This window comes from Mycteria americana, chromosome 1, assembly GCF_035582795.1.
Source record: "Mycteria americana isolate JAX WOST 10 ecotype Jacksonville Zoo and Gardens chromosome 1, USCA_MyAme_1.0, whole genome shotgun sequence".
Taxonomy (NCBI): Eukaryota; Metazoa; Chordata; class Aves; order Ciconiiformes; family Ciconiidae; genus Mycteria; species Mycteria americana.
The window spans coordinates 153,859,759-153,881,671 of NC_134365.1; the positions used below are offsets into that span (position 1 = coordinate 153,859,759).

General features: G+C 41.5%; 1 long non-coding RNA gene across 1 annotated transcript; it reads right to left on the bottom strand.

Annotated features, from left to right (window-relative positions):
- Window positions 1-8,515: 8,515 nt before the first annotated feature.
- LOC142404936 (uncharacterized) lies at window positions 8,516-16,983 on the bottom strand. Its single transcript, XR_012774001.1, has 3 exons — window positions 16,710-16,983; window positions 12,448-12,566; window positions 8,516-9,301 (listed from the first exon to the last, which is right to left on the bottom strand). It is a non-coding gene; the product is annotated as an uncharacterized LOC142404936 (long non-coding RNA).
- Between the last annotated feature and the right edge of the window lie 4,930 nt (window positions 16,984-21,913).

Below are 21,913 nucleotides of genomic sequence, written 5' to 3' on the forward strand. Positions count from 1 at the left end.
GCAGGAAAAATCAAATTTGTACTGTTTATTCTGGCATTCAGTAATGTTTACTGCTTTATTAGAAATGGCAATAGGAAAGTGTTTCCCCTCTTTCATCTCACACTCATGAATGTGTCTTTCATAAGGAATAAACTGGAACAGCCACCAGCTGGTAACAAACTTCTGGTCATTAGTGCCGACTAGGTCTGAATTTTAAACCACGAATTTGCTTAGCTCCTTCAGTTCCAACATAATTTTGCAACAATCCCTGCATCGTAACCAAGAAGCTGAGAGTATGTAGCTCTCTTGGTTTTAATGCTTAGGTTTTTTGTTTATTTTCTGGAGATGCTCCTCTATTGGCACCATGAATAATCTGCCTCAGCAGGCTCTACTGACAAAGTTGTGAAGTGCTTTGGTCTACTGAGGAGAACCAAACTCCTTTACCAGCACTTTTTAGAGTATCTCAGCCAAGTACCTGGTAAATTGCTGAAAGAAAGAAGTCATATAGCCACCAGCTGTTGGTGGCGTGGGGATACATGGCAGCACAGTGGACACATGGCATTCACGGAGCCTATGAGCCTGGTGAACTTGGTTTTGGAGCAATATAGACAGGCAGGCACCATGCTGTAGCACTGCACAAAGTTGGCATGGGTCTGGATATGTTAGAGAGGGCAGAACAGAGATGCCAAGTTAGCACCACTGCAGCAACATTTCATCCATGTTCCAGCTCTTGCATTTGACCTTCTTTCCCTTTATGCTGTTACATCTTCTGGCCTTTTGAGTGACAAACCAAAAGCTGGGGTTTTGTAAGCGATTACAGTAAGGAGGAGAAGTCAGTGAAGCCATCATCAGTATAACTTTTTATTTACAAGAATGCTCAAACAGAAAGAAAAGTTTTTCTAGGTTTCTGCCTTCATCTTTACTCCCTCACGTACGTAACATGGAGCTGACTACACTACGCTCTAAATACTCTTCCCTTATATATAATACTGCTACTTGCATCCTGTACAGCACACTTAACTTTCCCATTTCCAGGTCCAAAGCAGATGATACACAATGTCTCCGCTCTGCTGGCTGCAAGAATCAGGAAAATAGTAACTAATTCAGCTTCTTCCTTCATCTGAGAATTGCCTGCCAGCAGTGCATGATTCAAGGGCCTTATCCTTGCAGAGAGGCAAAGTCAGGGGGAAGACTTCCATCACACCTGATTAGAGCCCCTCTTGGGCTACTGAAAATTATTCACCAAACACTTTAGCAGTGAATAATGTGTGACAGTCGGGCTGCTCATCAGCAGCTTCCGAGGAGCAGTCCATCACCAAACAGCTTCCCTGAGGTGATTAGTCCTGATTAGGCACCTCCCTAAGCCTTGGCAGCTCGCTGCTTCAGCCCCAGGATGGGGTCTCTCTCTCTCCCCCTCTCCACCCCTGCGCTTCAGGATGCTGTTGCCAGGGCAACTTCTTCTACTGAGGTTTGAGGTTCAAATTCCAACATTTACCTGTTTAGCGTTCATAACTCCTTGTTATTTTCCCTCCCTTCACTCTCCCTTCAGTAGGCTTCTCTCAGCAAACCCATCTGGTAGATATTTACCAAACATCAAGGTGAAAGGGACATGACCAGGAGTGAGGAGACTGTTTTTCTAAAGCAGGGGAGAGCTGTAGAAAATAAGTTCAGTCGTCCACAAAGCTTCAGCCTATTCATCTCATGTCTGGTGCTCAGTACCCTCGACCTGCATCACTCCACCCTTACAGCTGGTCCCAACCACACTGGGTTATTTTGTGCTCATTGTGGCACTGGGACAGTTTGGACACACACTGGATATTAACAGAAGCACGGGCATTACGTGCAGGAAAAACTGAACTACAAAAAGTATGCAGCCTATAAAAAGGCATTTGAGCCCTGGACGAAAAGGCCCAAGGCCACTGGGATCCTGTTGAACAGATGTGATGTTCTACTTCATGCAAAACTCGGTGACTGAATCAGGGAACTTTGGGGTCATTTTGTATGTTCACAGTGATGTACAACATCCTACTTTCCTGAAAGTCAGGTGGACTGAACACTGAAGGGGGTTTTCCCACTCTTTCAATCCGGTACCTCAACACTGTACACTTTTGTCATGACCACACACGGACGCCATACAATATGCATTGTGATTTTTTTCCTTTATCATTTAGTGTTATTCTCTCATCCACATACCCTGTCTTGCCAAAATAATACATAGACCCAGCTCATCCACACACATCCCTTACATTTCCAAGCTGCCTTTGCTGCCTCTGCTTGGGGCAGAAATGCATGCCCCAGTACTTCATAAAACATCTTAAATGAAGGATCTACTCATTTCAACAAAATTTAATCCAACCCATAATGAGATAACCTACTCTGTCAAGCAATTAACATATTTTAAATGGTCAAACTGCACCCAAAACCTGCTTGTTCTAAAGGCGACTGGTTCCTGACCTTAACTAAATAATTCACACCTGTTAATACAACTATAATTGCAGCCTAGTAGCTCTGAAAGTGCTTGTTCCAGAATGGATATCTGAGGCTTATTCTCAAGCCCAGAGGCAATCACATTTATTATGGTTTGCAACTGGCAATCAAAGACACAGGAATTAAAATCTGCTTTGAAGAATAACCCTTTCCAGCTTCACCTGTTTGTCTTGGAGATCAAATTTTTAAAGGGGAAGGAAGAGGAATGACAAAAGCGAGACATCTGCGTTGGGCACGTTTCAGACTCAGGAACCACAGTGAAGGAGCAGTTCAAAATGTATCACACTGTTCAGTTAAGGAGTGGAAAAAAAGAAAGTGCCCATAGGTTTTAAAATGTCATGACATTCTTGTACAGAAAGAAAAGTAAGAACGGGGTTTCCAGAAAGGTCTCTGTTTTCACTTTCAGGCAAAATTGCAGCAGACCTTACAAATTTAGATCACTAAATATTTAATTAAATTGCTGATCAAATTTTCTACCAAAGGCTGAAAAGGACTGGAAGGTGGTTTTTCTCTTGTGCCTTTATGATGCATAAATTTCAGCCCCACATTAAATACATTTTAGAAAAAGCATTACATTGTGAATCTGGTCAATGGAGGCTATGTCTTGATTGGTAGAGTACTGTATTCCCCAGTGGCACTGGCTGCCTTTTTACATTGAATTTCTAAGCCATCCTTTATCACAGCGTATATCCGTGAAAGCATTCAGTGGTGCAGACAATAACAAAGCACAAACAAAGGGTGTTTGTATTTTAAGCCATACATTGTAAATACAGAAAAGATGACCTTAAACTACTTATCACAGTAGGAAATGGCAATGAACAATATTCAGTTTTACTTGTTTGAAATTTTGTGTTTAGGGAATTGTTTGCCTGGGGAAAGAGGTGGGGGAGAATCCAGTGTTCCCTGGTCACTGGCTGGCCTTCGTTTGAGGTATTTGAAGGGTGACACACAGCACAGCGAGCCAGTCGTTGTATGCATTCGGACAACACCAACTCAAATTCCCACTGAAAGTTTTAAAACCAGAAATGTTTCAGGAGCTAAGACTGCTCAGTGAAGGCTATTTTTCTTGAGCCTTTAGAAAGCTCTAAGAAAAAAGTGCCTAAGTTATCCTTTTCCTCTGCTAAAGCCCACGCTTTACCCAATTTAGGCCATGTAGTTGCCCTGAGCACACTTGGTGAAGGCACCCTCCCCCCCGCCACGTCTGGCCAGCACCATCAAGATGGAGCGCAATTCGCAAATAACTAAGTAGGGTTGTATCAAAGAAATAACAGACATGGTTACCAGGTTTCTCCTGTTTTGGATGTAATCCCCAGGACCTCGCAGTCAGGGGATGAATCCTTCAAAGAGTAGTTTTCCTTTGGGTTTCTGTAAGAGAGGAATTAATTCACTCCATTTTGGTTTCCTTAACACCCCAACTGATCAGGAGAAGAAATGCTGTTTCCTTCCAGAGCCTGCCCACCTCCACAGCACGTTGCTGGCAAGTTGCCCCTGGGGTTTGCTGACAGAAGAGGACAAAAAGGGAAAAAATGGGGAAACTGGGATTTCTGAAGACAGATAATCTCTCTGTGTCTTCCACCCAAGAAGAGAAACAAAACCGGATAGTCGTGAGAAGAAAAAAAAAGAAGAGGCAAAATCAGTGCTCGGAGGGAAGAGGCTACGACGAAGGCTGGGACCTGCAGAAGGAAAGAGGGCTGGATCTTGCACAGGGGTAAAAGTAGGAGCTATGAAAACCTGCATGCTGAGCAGGGAGCTGCCTGAACAGAACAACAGGGGCTCAAAGGAGACAGGTAGGGCTGAAGTCTACTTTGCTGCCAGCAGCCTTGCTCTCTCCTGGAAAGAGGCACCAGCCTCGACTACGAGGGAGGGGGCTGCCCCCACCTCCAAGCAAATGCTCTTTCCACCACATCCAGTTCCACAGTTGTCTGGGGAGATTTCTTCCTGCCGCTCCAACCATGCAATGGAAATTTCAACAAAGCTGTATGGTTGTGATCCTCCCAGCCTGCTTGTTCCACTTCATATAATCTATCTTAATAGGTGTTGGCCCAAGTGCTGGAGAGACTAATTTGAGCAACAGGCTAGTGATTACACCAGCCACCCAGCTCCAGTTTCTAGTCCACAGGCCAATAAATACTTCAGAAAAAAACACTTTAAAACAGCACTTTTTTCTCAGCTGAGGAGCGCTGGGTCCAAAAGAAAGGACTGAAAACAGGAATTCCTCATGCTGTTCTTAGACTAGAGAGAAGGATCTACCCTATAGAGAGGGCTCATTCCAGTTGATTGTGGCAACTTGCAGAAAAGTTGCAGGTTCTTCCAGCACAAGCATCCAGAAACTTTGTGGTTTGCTATACCCAGTGGCACAAGAGGGAAAGGATCTGTTTTCAGAGTTCCCATCTGCTTGATAACAAGCATAAACTAAAAGACAGGTCGCCCAGATCCCAGAATCCTAGGAAGGAAGCCGTGTACTCCCTTCAGTACTTCATACCAAAGCTGTTCTCCATGCTCATGTCTATTTTCCCTACAGCTCAGAGGTAGGGAGGGCACCCGCATTTTCCCCCCCAAGAATCAGAGTAAGGTCAGGTCAATACCTAAAGTCAGCTGCCAAAAAGTATCCAGATCCAAAAAATATCCCTGCTTTTTCACCAGAAAAGAGTGGCATGATTTAAGCACCAAACTTCAGAAGGGAATTCACAAATACAAATAGCAAATAAAAACTGAAAAAGAGCTTTGTCTACCCCAAATGTGAACACCAAGTCCAGTTTGACACCAAACTCCTCCCATTGAAGGAAGCTTGAGCTTCTAAATCACGACAGAGAATTTTACTAGCCAACAGGGTACCTGCAAGTTAAGTTTTCCAGTCCCTGAGTTCCCTTGTAGACAGAGCATTTAGATCCCTGTGGCGGTCAGTGGAAGCAAGGCAGCAGCCGCATACACGTACGGGGGGAATTCACCCCGCAGCAGACGCAGTCTCTGCGAAGCACCTCACACGGTATCTGGAAGGGATATTGCGCATCACCGACACCAGCAGCTGATTTTTTCTGTTACTTTGTAGGTGAACCCTGAATTTGCTGAAAACCATAAAGGTGGGGGGGGAGGGTAGGGAAGAATTATTATGAAGTGAAGCAACAGGTACAAGCAGCAGATCAGAAAAATCACAATTACAGCAGGGGGGTACCGATTATTTTTCCTCGCTAGCAACAAACTCTTGATTACTTTACCACAACCTAGCGAAAATGACGGGACTAAGTCATTTCTAACTTGGGAGAATGCGAACGCCTTCTCCTGCCGGGGTGAGGACGGCTGAGGACGGGGACGGTGCCATCAGCGACCGTCCGGCACCGCTGCGGGCATCTCCCCGGGACCGGGACCGGGACCGGGACCGGGACCGGGGCCGGGGCCGGGGGGCGGCGGGGCCGGGGGGCGGCCCGGCGGGGCCGGGAGGCGAGCAGGCTCCGGGCATCGCTGGCCCTGGCTCAAATAATTCAAAACAGTGCCATCTACTGGGGCCAGCTGCGGGACGGAGCCTCTCCCAAAGGTCTGTTAGTTTTTGTTCCCGTTCGTAATTCGCTTCGGTGTTTTGCTAGAGGAGGCAACGGGTGAAGACTGCTAAGGATTTTAGAAGTACCCTTTGCATTTCATTAAAAATGCCTTACCAAATGTTTTCGAAAGGTCAAACTGCTCCGGACGGTTTCTTTAGATTTTTTGAATCAAGAGGGAGGGAGACAAGGGATTTTTTTTTTTTTTAATTGATACTCTCCAGTGCAATAAAAGCTCAATCAGTAAAGCACTTAAGCAAATGCTCACCTTTAAGCAGCTAAGTGGCTTCTCTGATGGTGGCGGAAATAATTGCATTTCCGCAAAGTCCTGTAGAGCAAGATGTGAGATCGGGGTAAAAAAAAAAGAGAACATGCTTATAAAACTATCTGTCTCCTATTTACCAAGGAAACACCCAGATGTATTCTAGATTCAGAATTTGCATTAAAAAAAGGCAATGAGAAGAGAATGTGAAGCAAAAATTTAGGTTTCATGTGAAGAAAATTCATATTGTAAAATCACTCCACTTCTTGAATTAGAACTAATAGAAGATGGATCATTTAAAGTCATTAGCAAGTTAATATTGAGCAGTTCAAAAATCCTTGTATTAGCTTTTTAAATAATTTATGGACTTTACAGAACCGATGCTTATAACCTCAAACCCTTCCTGGACTGTTTAATATACTAAAAATCTTTCTCTACTTGTGTGTCTAAGAGCATCAAGAGCAATAATAATGCTAATTTTACAACCTTTATACCAGCTCTAGTTTTACACTTGAGAAACTCAGCACAGAGAGTGGCTAAAGCTAGAATTTAAGCTGTGCTTATCAATCTTGGGTGACCAACCAGAGCTATCTGTGGAGTCTGTGTCAGATATAAAAGATGTTTCCCTTATCACTTTATGGACTATTCAAAGAAGCTGAAGAGGGAATCATTTTCAAAAGAAAAATAAAGGACCTCTTGTGAAATTACCATGCTGAGGGTTTTTTTAAAGAACTATATTTTTAGAACAACTTGTAATTAAATTGTGGACTTCAGTGCTACATTTTTTAGGGATATCAAAAGTATAAAAATATGTTCCAAAAGGATTATCTAAATCCATGGATGATAATTCCATCAAAGAGCTATAGTGCTATATTCTTGTTTTTCAGGACTGCCTTTTTGTAGTCTTACGTATATCCAAAGCACATTTTCAATCAGCTCCCACGTCAGTTGTGAGTGCTCAGCACCACCACAAATCTATCCCTAGGTCTTTCATACCGTTCTCCAGGCAACGTGATACACATCATTAGTGGCCAACTGTGATCATTTTGTCTTGCAGCTTACTGCCACATCTAGAGAAAGCAGCCATGTGCAGTGTGATCGCCTCTGTAGGCAGCTGGGGAGTCTCAGCAGAGCCAGACAGCTCCTTCAGAGCAGTGAAGTTGCTTAAATCCCTGGTGTCCAGCTTCTGCCAGCACATCTGCCTTAATGCCACTAGGGTGATATTCCTTAAATGCTGGTGGTCCCTCAAACATCTAGTCCAACAGAGAGTATCAGAGCATGCTTCCCAGAGAAGCTTCATGCTTCAAAGGGAAACTATTGCCTTGGAAGAAAAAAAACCAACTTCTAAAACTAAACAGCCTTAGGTTGGTTGATTCAGGACCTGATGAGTGGCTACAGCTGTCATGTGAAACTGTACAAAGTGAAAGAGATAAGGAGCATCTAGTATCTGCCCTGGCTGCGAGCAGGACCACAAAACAAGAGCCACCTGACAGCGCTTGCTATCTGTACCAGAGCAGCGGGTCCTGGTGCAGCATTGCCGTTTCTGGGATTGGGAGCTTTCATTTCATAATCAAGTTCCTATGTCAATTCTCCCAGCATTCTGCATCAGTGATTTAAGAGCTTGTTAAGGAGGAAGGCAGTGGGGACCTAAACACAAAAGGCTGAATTTAATGAAGAAATAATAGGGCGTGAAAAGCAGCTCCATGGTTGTGAAGGTATCTGTACTGATCTTCTAAAAGCAGAGGAGGAGTGCAAGCACAAGAAGACTCTGGCAGGAAAGTAGATAGAGACAGACAGGCTTTGGAGAGCAGCCAGTCTTCCTTATTGGGAAAAAAAAAAAAATCTCATTTCAGCCTTGGAGAACGTGATTGTTCCTGTGGTTTGCTACCACTGTTGTGTGACATTAACAGAGCTGGATGAGTGACTGGCTGACATGGGAGGTAATACCAAATTAGGTTTTACCGTGAGAATAAGTGAACACGCAGTGAGAATAGTGGCCCGCTAACTGGAATATCTCTGAGTGCTCACAGGACGTTACTCAGAGGACCTTTCGGCTGCTTGTTCCCCAAGCAAACTGCACAGGTTTGAATCCTTTTCTTGCTGAAGTGTGGTGTCTTTTTGCCTAGGAAGGGAAAACCAAGGCCATCTGAGAAAGTAGCAAGAAATAAATTGAATTTAGAGGGAGAAACGGGATTATGATTAATTTAATTTTATTTTGTATTTTACATGTAAAGTGCATGATATTGTACTTTATCTCATTCTGAACTAATCTGTGCAACTGACAGGAATGCCTTTTTCTGGAAAGTAAGCATGATGGGGAATCCTGAGGCATGCTTCAGTCTTACACAACATACACATATGCATGTACACATTCATGTATATGCCTATACACATACATATATATGCCTATATTTTGAGCGCAATAAGTACATCTGACAGTACCTCTTAGCATTAAGGGATCTTCTCCGGAGCAAAGGGACAAGATTTTAATTTGTTTGTGGGATTAGTTCTTGCAATGTGCGACACAGTTGCAACTGACTTTTTAACATGAGGAAAATCACACTACTGCACAGTTACACTCTCCCTGCTAAATTTAATCCCATGTATTTTTATGCCTGTCACAAATAGATAGGATTATTACTGGGAGTCTCCCACAAGTGGGAATCAAATGTGTTACTATGTCTTTAAAGACAAGTGGGTCTGTCACTGATGTCCTAAAGCTTTTTGAACGCAATGCCTGGTTAGCTCCCTACCAGCTCTCAGCCGCTCCACTCCCAAGGCAGAGGACTGTAATGCTAATGATCATTTTTAGATCCCTGGGCTCAAGAGAATACCGAACAATCTTGTCTGATGCTGCGGGACAGTCAGGCTGAACGGATCTTAGGGAGCCCAGCCAAGCAGCAAGCACAAGCCTGACGTACTCCCCAACCCAGCCTTGCAGGTCCACCTCTGGCATGGAGGCAGGATGCAGGACAGCAGCCAGGGCACGTGGAAGTTGCTGGGGTACTGCAGACCTGGCTTCCTCCGATTTTGAGTGGGCCTACAATCAAAACACAACATAAATGTAGCAACAAAAAACGCTTACGGATTTAGCATCACATATACACTGTGATATTTCCAGAGTCCTGGTCCTTTCAGCAGCCCACAGCTGGGTTTGCTTCTTGCAGACACCAGGGATAGGAGAAGGGATCTGGTGGGCGCCCAGATCACTGAGACAGTGTCAGGCAAGAGCTGGAGCCCTTCGATTTGATGTAACCAGAATGCTTCCTCCCTGGTCAGCCTTCCTGAAAGTGCTGCAACCCACTGCTACCTGCTTGCTGACGTGTGGTAGATGCTAGAGACACACTGGCAATCTTCATAAGGCAGCGCTGACTACCTTGACATGCTGAAAAAGGAAACAAGTAGTATATAGTACACAACCCTACCATACAGCAACTAATTCCAAGTATTCATCCCTATAAAAATGCTAGCAGAAGCCCTGCCAACACCAGTCACTTAAATAGAGGAGATCATTTGCTTCAAATTTTGAGGGAGCATTAACATAGAAAAATCTTCATTTCTGACCCACTTCTGCACTCACTGTATCACAAAGTTCTCACACTTTTGACAAGTGTGAGAAGGCTCCTCATATGAGTGTTTCCTGACCTGACTTTCTGAATTAGATTTGCTAAGTGTTGGCTGCCAGCTGGTAAATGAGAAGTGAAACCAGTCACCAGTTCCTGCATATGCTGTTCTGGGACAGCAGCTTCGGGTGCTAAGTCTTGAGATCAGTTCCCTGCAGCTCTTGAAGATGATAGAGGGTTTTAAATACATTTTAGATCTACAACTATCACACATAATTGCATTAAGTTGTCAGGGCTATTGCCTACATGCATTGGGATGTATCCACTGTCTTTGCACGGTAAGGGGATGGCTGAGTTACATACACAGAGTCCTTCAAGCGAGATGGATGCTAATTTAGCCTGTCTCCAAGATGTGTGCCCATGGCTGACAGATACGACCCACAGGAGATTTCTGCCCTTCTGGAGAGGCAGCTGGAGGCCAGATTGGGGTGTTCAAGTTGATTGGACTCCTATGCTTAGGCAACTAAATCCACGTAACCTTTATGCTATGCAAGTCCCAGATAGTCCATCCCTACACCCCAGGAATAGCTGGGTGTTGTACAGCCCCTCCACAGCTTCACCACCAACCACAAAACTCCCTGGAGCCAGCAGAAGCTGCCACCTTCAAATAGCCATGCCAGCCTTAACAAGTCACTGGAAAACTGTGTAAATTAGTCCCAGAATTCATTACAGTCCAGTTCATTACAAGGTTTACAGCAGAGCCAGGACTAGGAGAGCACAATGAGCATAGCTAAAAAAATAATTCAAGTGATGACAGACAAGCTAAAGGAGTAGCTGCAGTTATGTAGAGGTATGTCTTTGTGGTTTAAAAATATGAATACTTTTTAATAGAAAGGTGTGCTCATAGGTCATGTTCAGCAGGCTACTTACAATGAAAGATTAATTAAAACTCACAGTTAGGCTATGCATGAAAGGAAAAAAATGAATAGCTGCTTTATAGAAAAAAAATAGTTTTATCCTCAAACTTTTGGCCCCAAAACAACAAAGCACTTACACAAATGCTTGACTTCAACCATATGCTGAAGTTTCCAGAATCAGTGAAATAAAAAAGAATGGGATTTCAGAGTGTTTTGAATCAGTCACATGCTTAATTTCCCAGCTGAATCCTATTTCAATTATATTTAATCATAAAATATGAAGGTCCTGGGGGGAGAGTTTTTAACTGCTTTTGGTATTTCTGAACAAATTTCTGGAATCAGCCATCTTGTAAAATATGGATTTGTAGAATTCCCTAAACTGAGTGGTCAGTAAAAGTCACAAACCTTCTGATATGATAAAATCACAATTCAGCATGTTGGCAAACTCCAGGTCCAGTTTTTGAGGTAGAACAGTATTACCTGTATTGTTTAGGTTAGCGGTTTTTAATGGTTTATTTGAGCTAAGAGATTCTGTTTTCCTTCAATTAACTTAGAAAATCTGTGTAGCAAACTGCATGGGAAGGGTACAAAAGACATAGTCTTATGTAAAACCTGGAAAAGAGCGTAGATACATGTAAACAGCAAGCAGATTATATCACTATTTCATTTTGCCAAATTTTAAGTTCGGCATATATGCCAGTACTCACCTTGTAACTACTAGCTAGTATTACAGTAGAAAGAATAAAATTAATTTTGAGCCTGAAGAAAACCACCTTCAGAGTGTGGCCATTGAGCCACCAAAACCCAGGAATGGTCATGGCTCGTTGGTTGAATGCCATGCCATTAAAGTACAACTCAAAAACGTTTAGAGGCATTCTTACATGTGAAAACACCAAGCCTGAAGAAACAGTGCTGTCAGGTAGGTCACCCAGCAGTTAAATGTTCAGAACCTGGAGATGTGGGCAGGAACTCCAATCTCAGAGCTCCACTATCACATTATAAAAATGATTGATATTCCACAAGTTGCACTCTGAACATCATGTGCAAAGACAGCCTCAAGAATTCAAAGCTTAGACAAGAGTCATCGCGTGTTGATTGATGGCCCTGTGTCACTCTGGCTTATGGGTTATGACCACTGGAGACTTCAAAATGAACTAAGCCAAACATAACAGCATCCTTTGCTCAGTGAAGCAAGGATGCAGGACTCAGAAACCGAACTGTTCTGTCAAAAAATAAAATACTTAGCTCAAAAAAAATCTGTCAGACTTTCAACACTTTTGACAGCTTCCATATTCAATGCATGCAAAAGCGAGTCTCATGAATGCAAAAAAAAGCATCCAGAATGTTTCTTTGACATTAAAAATCCCTAATCTGGTATATTATCCTTAAATAATTCACACATCTCTTTTATGTAGGTCTCTCTCTCTCTCAGATGTTCTATAGAAGAAACTTCTTCATTAAAGCAAACAAAAATAAACTACCCTTCTTATATTGGGTAGCATTAGAAGCTGTCTTTACATATGGTACAAAAGTATGCTAATACTTTAATGACACTGATGAACAGCATATATTAACTGAAAAATAGCTGTCTTAAGTACACAAATACCAAGTGTCTTCATTCTGTATTAGGACTATCATTTATTGTGACAGGAGGAATTTTTCTCAACATGTAAAATGAAACATATTATATTAATGGTCATAATTACCCAGTCCTTCAAATTAAGCCATGGCTGTTATAAGGACATCACTTTGTAAGATATTTGCTTTTAATTTGCAATCTTCTGTCCTTTAATTTCATTAGGAATGCTTATGTGTCACATCATTCCTGTTAAAAAAGAAAAATAACAAAAATTTCGATTATTAATATTTTGCTGAACTTTTCGCCATTTGAAAAGCTGCAAACAGCGTACAGTTTATGAACGCCCACCAAATTCAACAGAAAAGTTTTAGATCAGACATAAGCAACCTAAGGAAAGACACCTATCTGAAATGATAAAAGAATAAGTGACCATAATTATCTTAATTTTGTGCTGAAGGTACACAGAAAAAGATTTTAACTGAGATTTAATGGTCAGTAGTGACTTTCCAAGAGACTTTTTTCAAGACAATTAGAAGAGTAAAGGATGAACTTTCTTGAAAGGTAAGAAATTCCTAATAATTTAGAAACCATGCTGTCGTACTTTTGTCATTCATACAGTTTAGGTCAAAGCACAAACACCTGACTGGTCATTTTTTTATTCCTATAGCATTCTCGCTTCATATCTGTTTTGACTTTAAACTCTACTTTTCTTTTTGGGAAAAACTGACAGCAAGATCCTGTCCTTCTGTCTTGCAGGCGACATGTACAATCAGGTACCGCAGCATCCTAAGGAACAAGGCTTGAGCTACAGGAACAGAAAGTATGATGCAAAGTACACAGAGAACCACAACCTCTTGTGCCTCCTTTACAATCTCTGGACAAGAGGATTGTCCTCTATGAGATATGCTGTTGAGTGGGAAAAGTATCTGCTTAGTGCAGAATTTTCAGACGCTTGTAAGATTTTTTTAAAGCCTTACACATTACAATAGTTTGGATACACCACCATCACAACCTAGGTCTTCTCCCATTAAATTAATAGATATATTAGCCTACATTTTTATGGAAGCAGGACTAGCCACGCACTTTAGAAATGAGGCTATTTATGCAGGGTTTTTTTTTTTCAAATCTTCTATTCAACATTTAGTTGGACAGCAAAGATTTAGACTAAAACATTTTCTTTGTTTCTACATACATATATGTTTCTACATACATATATGTTTCTTCACATATAGGTCACTATTCCTCATATATGGATTTGTGGGTGAGATGATTACTTAAAATGTACAGTTCTGAACCCATTTTATTGGTAGGCATAGTAGAGTCTGGATCTAGCTTGCCCAACTTCAGGAACTTGAAAAGGCACCTACATTAGGAGTCCAGTTGCTTTAGCTGCCCCAGTTGTCAGTGAAGAGAGGTAGACATCCACCAAGGCAATTCAGCTGCATCTAAGACTGCTGATACCATGAATATGCAGTTTTACACACGCAAAGGGAGACCTGACATCTGGCAAAGCAACAAGTTGCTACTAAAATATGGGGAGGGTTCTGCCCAACATGTCTTGAGCATTTAATACAAACTTTAACTGTGTGATACTCAACCTTACTAGTCCCTGATAGGTCTCTCACATCTGTAGTATCCTGATGGGAGAAGACAACTTGTCAGACTTGACCAATACAAATTGACTGTTCAGAAAAGGCTTTTCTAATAATCTTTCCACTATACAAGGGTTACACAAGAAGAGAAGAAATGAACCCACAGGCTGGTGATGTGTGCACTATGGCAGCCCTTCTGGCTGCCACCATATAAATACAGCCTTTGACACCTGAGGATTTGGTTTTGTTGCTGTTGTATCTTCAAGGTACATTTTAAGTCCAAAAGTTATGTCTTAAAGCATGAGAGCTTCTTCCCCCTTAAAGCTGCCACAAGGAATAGCATAGTCCCCAGGCCGCTGTGTAACACTGAAACACGGGTCACTCATTTCAGAACAGTGTTAATTCTTCAGAAAATGTGAACACTGCTATTTGTTTTTATGCCAGCAGCCTGAAGGAAACAGATTAACTGATTAGTTGGCCTGTGGGAAGAAAAATACATGATAACATCAACAGACTTTATGAATCCTAGATCAGCTCCTCTCCTCCTAGTTATATACCAGTGCAATTCTGTTGATGTGAACAGCATAGTCCCCAAAAGAGTGCCCAAATGAGAGGAGAAACACATCCACTGGACTCTGAGTAGATTTTTATCAATAAGATGAAAAAATCTAAAAGAATATTTAAAAAGGGAGAGGACAAATTTCCCACTTAAATATTCCCACCGGCATCAGTTCCACTAACATCACAACAGGCGAGCTCAGTAGGACAGTGAGGCGTCTGGACGCCAGCTGTTGCTACCACGAGGTAACCTCATCCTGGTACTCATCCAGCTGTTAAAATGCTCTTTTGTTATAGGGCTGGGAAGGGGTGCAGGTTTCAATCTGTTTCAAGTGAAGCTCCGGGAATTTTCAACCACTCAAAATGTCTTTGTAATTGAAAATGTGAACAGACTTATCAAATAAATACATAAAATACCTTAAAAATGTCTACCATTAAGGATCCACCATTGTAAATTAAAGCTGGCTTCCTGTATCAGAACACACAGGCAAATGAAACACAGAGACTTATTTACTTCTGAAAAGTATCAGATTTTATGCTGTCAATGAATATTCCTGATAAAATGTTGGTGGTAATAATTTAATTTTTATACTCACAAGAAAACCTACTAAAAATTTTTACAGCTTTGCCTTCCCTTACTGCTCTGTGTTTGACTGAGTAAGGTCTTTTTACAACCATGCATAAAGACAGCCACTGCCAAGAGAGAAATTTTTATAAGCCTTATTAATAGGAGTTTCTTATTGCTCAGGTATTTCACATATAATGTTCTTTCTGCTACCTAATAAGAATTGTGACACACGGACCTATTGTACTGAAAAAAATGATAGCATATATGTTCAAATTTTGCTTGTTTGTAGCATCTGAATTCCTTTCTTTAAGTTATAAAATAGTCATAGAAGGATTTCCCAGAACCAAGCAGCACTAGACTGAAGAAGTAATATTGTTGGGCTTGCAGAATTTCAGAGAGGAATTTGGCTAATGAGCACAAGTTCAACACTGCATGAAAATTTCTGAAGCTGCTTTCTGATGCTTCATATCCAGAGACATTTTCCTGTCTCCAAGCAGATGTTTGTAAAAAGGAAACTGGAGTTATAATTTGGTTGGATAAGCAAATGTCTTCTGAACTGGGAATGGCAGTCTTAATGCAATGAAGTCCCAGCTTGAACAGCAGATGTGCCACTTAAGCAAAACTCCATTTACTTGTTCCAGATGAAAGGTCAAGATGTTTTAGTGCCTGAAGTAGCACAGGGTAGCACTTGAGCATCCTGCTATACCACCAGTAGAGCCAAGAACTAAATTTTCAGTCTTCAGCTGTAATGAAGAAGTGCATATTTCTTCTCAGGAAATAATTGTAAAAATAATTGCACAAGTCTGATTACGTTTTGCTCTGACCTAGCTTCCTAGTTTCACATAGCCTCAAGGGGAGGCTGCAGTTGCCGGTAGCCCCAGGGGATCCATATGAAAGCAGTGAATCCAAAGCAGTGAAGCTATTTCGTCTCAATGACATCCTGTATAAAGGGGTATAGAAGATTTATAGGTGTATACAGGGGTTTAAGAGCAAATGCATTTTCCCTGGCTCGCAGGCTGTTTTGTTCTGCTGCTGTGGTACAAACACTCAATAAATGGTCAAACTGAGGCCTCAGAAAGAAATGCCAGTTGAAAGAGGACAGATATGAAATGATGTTAGTTCACAAAGTCCCCTTCAAAGAAGATTCACTTACATCCATAAAGAAGGCTCAATAAAGTGATCACACAAATAGCGTGTTGAATAACTTCACTTAATGCAAGTAGAGGTGTTCACAAGAAGCTACAAAGCAGATGTTTGGCTTGAATGGAAATATTTTCACATCAGTTCATCAAGACAGTCGCTAAAAGAACCCCTGCTATTACTGTGGCATGAAACTTGTATTCAGATCCATAAATGCAATACATGACAACTTATTGTGTTTAGGAGAACTAGAATCCCGGATCCAGCTTTAAGAATGAGATTCATCTGTTGATACAAAGGAATCAACAGAGAGCTGTGGACAACTTGCATTACTTTTTGGAGCGCATATTTTAAAAAGCATTTCTTTCCTACTATAATTTGGCAGTTGCAGGGCAGGTTGACAGGAAAGAATGCAGAAAGTAAATTACTTTTCCACTTAGCACTGCTCTGAGAAAAACAACCATTAGTGTTCAGTTAAGCACTTGCTCGTCAAGCCATGCATGCCTGCTGCCTGGAAGCTGGGACACATACCCTTCGCCTGCGATCCATAGGCTCTTCATTTATATTTGCTCTTAGGCTGCATCTGTCTTCACCTCTGGTTGCTCATCCCAGCACGCACTGGGGTCTTGGCGCACCAGTCCCCCATAGCATCTGGCACAAATTCTGGGGCTTTCTTTGAGAAGAAACAAGGACGCAGCTGTGTCAGGCACCTAAAACTAAGCAGTGCTCACAAGTTCTCTAATGTAGACTTTTGCTACACCCACGTTTAAGTTTAAGCCTGAGATACGTGAACAGCTTCTATCCCGTCTATATCAAGCAATGCTGCCTGCATTAACATTGTCCATACTGAGCTTGTGAGCAAAGTGGAGTCTGCAGGCAACTGTGATTCATGTATTAAACATGCTAAGTAATGTTTGTAAGTAAATTCCATCATTTCATATATATAAAGGGCACCAAACTCTGTAACTGTTTATTGCAAGTTTCTGTTTTCCCCCTGTGGCTCTAAACCAAATCTCATTTACAAGTGGGAACGTGTTATTCTGCGTAGTGAATACCTGACCTTTTATTTCTACAAAGTAATTTCCAGAAACAATGCCAAAAGCATGTAGTGCCACTGACAGGGTGACACTGCAGCATTTCATATGCATATTTTCTTGGGAAAAGTATTTGGAAAAAGCTGCAGGAGTCCAATTAAACTTTATCACCTGACTATGCATGCCCACAATAACAAGATTGTATATTAATATGACTGTGACCCCAACACATGCAGAGCTGGTCAGAGTTATACAAACTGTGGGCTCCAACACTTCCTCTAGCAGGAAACTCTGCTGGAGAGAGGATACTAAAAGCAAAGAAATTTCTGAAGTGTGATGGTAATGGAACATAAGTGCTTTACTGACAGGGACTGCACTTAGGTGTAGTGCTTAAATGTGTTGCTGAATTAAGGCCTTAGGACTTTTCATTCCATGTTTACACTTAACATTTCCTTTAGTATTTATTTTGCTATTACATAACTGTATCTGTGATAATTATCTCAACTGGATCTGGCTGCAACCCAGAAATTCAATAAATAACCATCACAAGACTGGTAGTACTGTTCCTATTTTACAGATACCTGCAGGATTTTTCTTGACAACATATGGGCTGTGACAGGAGTCTATGACAGGACATATTTGTGATTAATTCTAGATGCATCCCACAATACCAAAAGCTTTCATTGCCTAAGGTTGCTCACCGACTGATAGTCAGGTTAGTTTAATTCGGTCACCAAGAGATGAACGCAGACAACCAGCTTGAAAATTCAAGAAGCCTGAAAGTGAAACCTTGGCCTGTCCAGAGTGCTGTTTTCGTTTCTCCAGAGTACGCATTTTTTCTGAATTAGGAATACAGGTTAGTATCTAAGGATTTCAATAGCTTTCAAATGTAATGTTAAATTTTAAAGATTTTAACATCTTTTGGAATAAAGACTGTGTTTCGTTCAGCAGAGGAAGGCTAGAGTTTGAGAGAAATGTAATACAAACACTAAGCATAACAAGGAAAAAAACTCTTTAACTCAAATGTATCAGCTATAGATATTAATATAGATTTTAATTTATAAGACATAGTACTCTAGATCATATAGACAGCTAAATATAGTCAAAATATGATGAAAATCAGACTTAAAAAACATATTACAGTGCTTGATACGGATGTAGGATTTGTAGCCTTCATCCCACTTCAAGTCTGATCCTGTACAAATAACAAGAAAACACACTTTTTCTAACATGATTTGAAAGTCCTACTGTGATTCTTGATTAAATTTTAAATGCAAAAATATTCAAATCCAACATAAAAATTAGAACAAAAGCAGCCTTCTCTGCCTTTAAATTGCTTGAGTATTATTCATGTCCAGTAGCCTGAGACAGATTTCTTGTCCAAGACACATTTCTGTCAGATGTTTTCAAAATCTGACGCAATACATTCAGCAAGTTTCTGAGTTACCCACATTCTTTCAAATGTTCTTTCTCTATATACAAATGACCCCTGAAACATTCATTGCAGCAAGAGTAAAAAGAGCTAATATAGAAATGATAGGACTTTCTATTAGTTAATAAAACAGAATCTTTTGTCAGAGATCTCGTCGCAGAATTATCTTCAATAAAAAATGTTCTACTAATGATTTTTAAAAAAATAAAAGCTTCAGATAGTAATTGGAAACATATTTTATTTCTTAGATAATCCCTTTGCATTTTTTTTTTTCAAGCTAGAAAACCTAAAACTGATATATTTAATAGGAATGAAAGAAGAGATTTTAAAGGAGATCTCACTTTAACAGCAAAAAACCAACATAGACCCAACTCCAGAGTCTGGAGGGCTAACCAAAGAAAACTATGTCTGTATTCATCTGCTTTCTTTTAGTTTTGACTCCACTGTAGTGCTGTTTATCTTTGCTTAACTCCCTTCAGACGTTCTAGTCAGTAACATTTGAATATCTCTGCTCATATAAGTAAACATATTAATGTCAAGAACAGCATGGTGTGGCCACGGATAGCCATGAAGCACAGCAGCAACATGTATTAATGGGGTCCTGAATACACCAAATACCCGAGGGTCCCCAGGACATACACTTCTGTTTTCAGTTCCCACCAAGGAAAAATTAGAAGAAACAGTAATAAATCTATGCCACTGAATAAAACTATGTACGTAAATAGCGCAAACGTGCCATAATCCCCAAAACAACTCCGGTGACACCATGCTGAAGAGAAGCTCTATCCTGACACGGACTAGAAGAGGAGGCAGTCCAGTCCAAGCCAGCAGCCAGCACTCTGAGCAGCCACCCCAGCAACTTGTGCAATAATATTCCTGAACCCCTCTGTAGCTGTTATAAACTGCTGTGTGCTGAAAAGAGAATTTTACCTGGAACTAAATCAGAGACTTGTAGACAATTATCACACCATGATAAATGAAAACTTGTTGGCTTACCATGTGTAGATTTAAGGATGCGAGATGAAGACAAAAGTAAGATAAAGGTACCTCTACTTTCCCTTTATACTTCCTTTGCTGATCAGACACAGATTTCACAAAGCCCAGTGACTACAAAACCTAACAGTACCTACCCCAACTCACAATGCTATACAGCAAGGATACTTCTAAGGACATATAAACATACTCCTGGTTCACAGTCACTTGTCTCCGTGCTCTGAGCACCCAGCAGTCTCTTCCCACTATTATTTCTCTTGAGTGGCCTGTAGCTTTCCATTCCAGGTAAAGATCTAAGTGTTTTCAGCCACACTAAAATAAAATATAAAATAAAATATAAAAAATAAAATACAATAAACCCAGCATGTTTTACATGAGGAAACACCTGCCAGCAGTTTGCACTCAGGAAAAGGTCAATGGAAAGCTGGAGGAAGCTCTTTGCAGAGAGTGCCTGGTCTTTTTTTAAGAGTGGCCTAGTAAACCATGATCCCAGCCCAGAAACCCAGTCCCTGGACTGACCAGTTCACCTCTCACCTCCCTGTTTCACAACAGGAGAAATCCATCACCCATTGCCTACTTCAAAAGCAGTTTTAAAGCTGCAAGCAGTGTTTTTTGACCTCACTCCAGCTTATCTGGCAGAGTGCAGTGTTCACAGGCTCCTCAGATTCACAGCTGCAATAAAAGAGAGCCACTTGATAACCAGCTATTGGGTTTTTCTTTGTTGAGACACACCAGCTGATGTGCTTTGGGGATTACTGCATTATCAGGATGGTTGTGTAACCGAAGGGGGGGTTGAATACCATTTCAAACCAGCAAGTGATCTGCCAGGTGCAGGTGTGAGAAGGACGAACAGAATCAGCACGGGCTTAACACAGAGAGGAAAATGCCAAATCCTCCCATGACAGAACTTGAAAGTAATGGTCACATTAAAAAAACCACAAACAGAAGAAGAAATAGTACACCTTAACCGTATATTCTCTGCTTGTTCTGTGTTACTTGTTAGTTCTGGTGTTGCCAGCCTTCAGAAGAAAAACTTGGTGTCAGAGCCAGAAAAAAATCAAGTGGTTGGCTTAAAGCCAATCAAGCAGTCCTCTCGGTCTCTTGGTTTGTTTCCTGATTCTTTGGAAACTTTTCCTGAAATCATGCAGGGGATCCTGAACCAATTCACCGACTCCCACAGCCCCTCAATGGGGACTCACTCTGCGCTGTGAGTTGTGTGAGGAAAGTCATCTCCTGTATGTGGACCAAAAGGTGGAAGGCAGTGATCCTGACCAGGAGACTACGGTACCTCGAGGAGTCAGAGATCCACATCACAGTTAACCTGAGCAGGTGCAGCCTGTGCTGTGCTGCACAGATCAATCAACTGCACAGTTCATCCTGTGCTTGGCCACAGGATAAACTCAGCCAGCTCACTGTAACAGGTGCCTGAAGGCAGCTCCCACTTGGTATCGGTGATCATGCCTCCTGCCAGGCCGTGCCTTTGTCTAAAAGGGCAACAAGAAGCTCTCCTGTGAACATCTTTCATGAACAGAGTTGTTTTGTTGTAAGAAAACTATATAATAGCTTGAATGACCAAAAAGGAGGAGCTTCTCTCCACAGACAGGACCTGCTCAGCGTGCCCTGTGAAAAACCCACCTGGGCTCCATCTGATGCTGCATAAACGCAAGGTTCCCAGCACCTGAAGGGACCTAAGATTTACTCGCTATCTATATTCCTCCTCTTATTCCATCTTATTAGAACAGCTATTTCATTAAGTCATTTGTTGTCAGGCTTTTCTTACTGGTATCCAGAAGAGCCCTGCACTGGCTCACTCTCACCTCATTCCCAACCTCCAGGGCACAATATCCTCACCTGTGCCTTAAAATATAAGTGAGTCTTTGCAACCTAGATATCTACGCTCCTCCTACAGTCAATGGAGAGCTAATCCATACAGTGCATGGACTCTGCAGAGCAAGTCAGCTCATGTTTGGTCAGCTGTATCACTCTCGAGACTCCACTGGCCATGCTGACTAGCGCTCCATACGACGGTAGGATTACTGCAAGGACGGCCACATCCTCATTTGATAAGTATGAATGAAATGTCTTAAAAAATTGAGATAACAGAAAGCCATTTTAGATACAAATGTTGCCAGACCATCTAAAGGATGACCAAAAAGAACCTTGAGCACTCACAGGGCTTGCATGCCTTCAGCAGAAGACAGAAGCAATGCCTGATAGCAATGCTTTTTGAAATAATTTTCCTTTATGAACACAGTCCATTCAAACTTGTTTGAGTT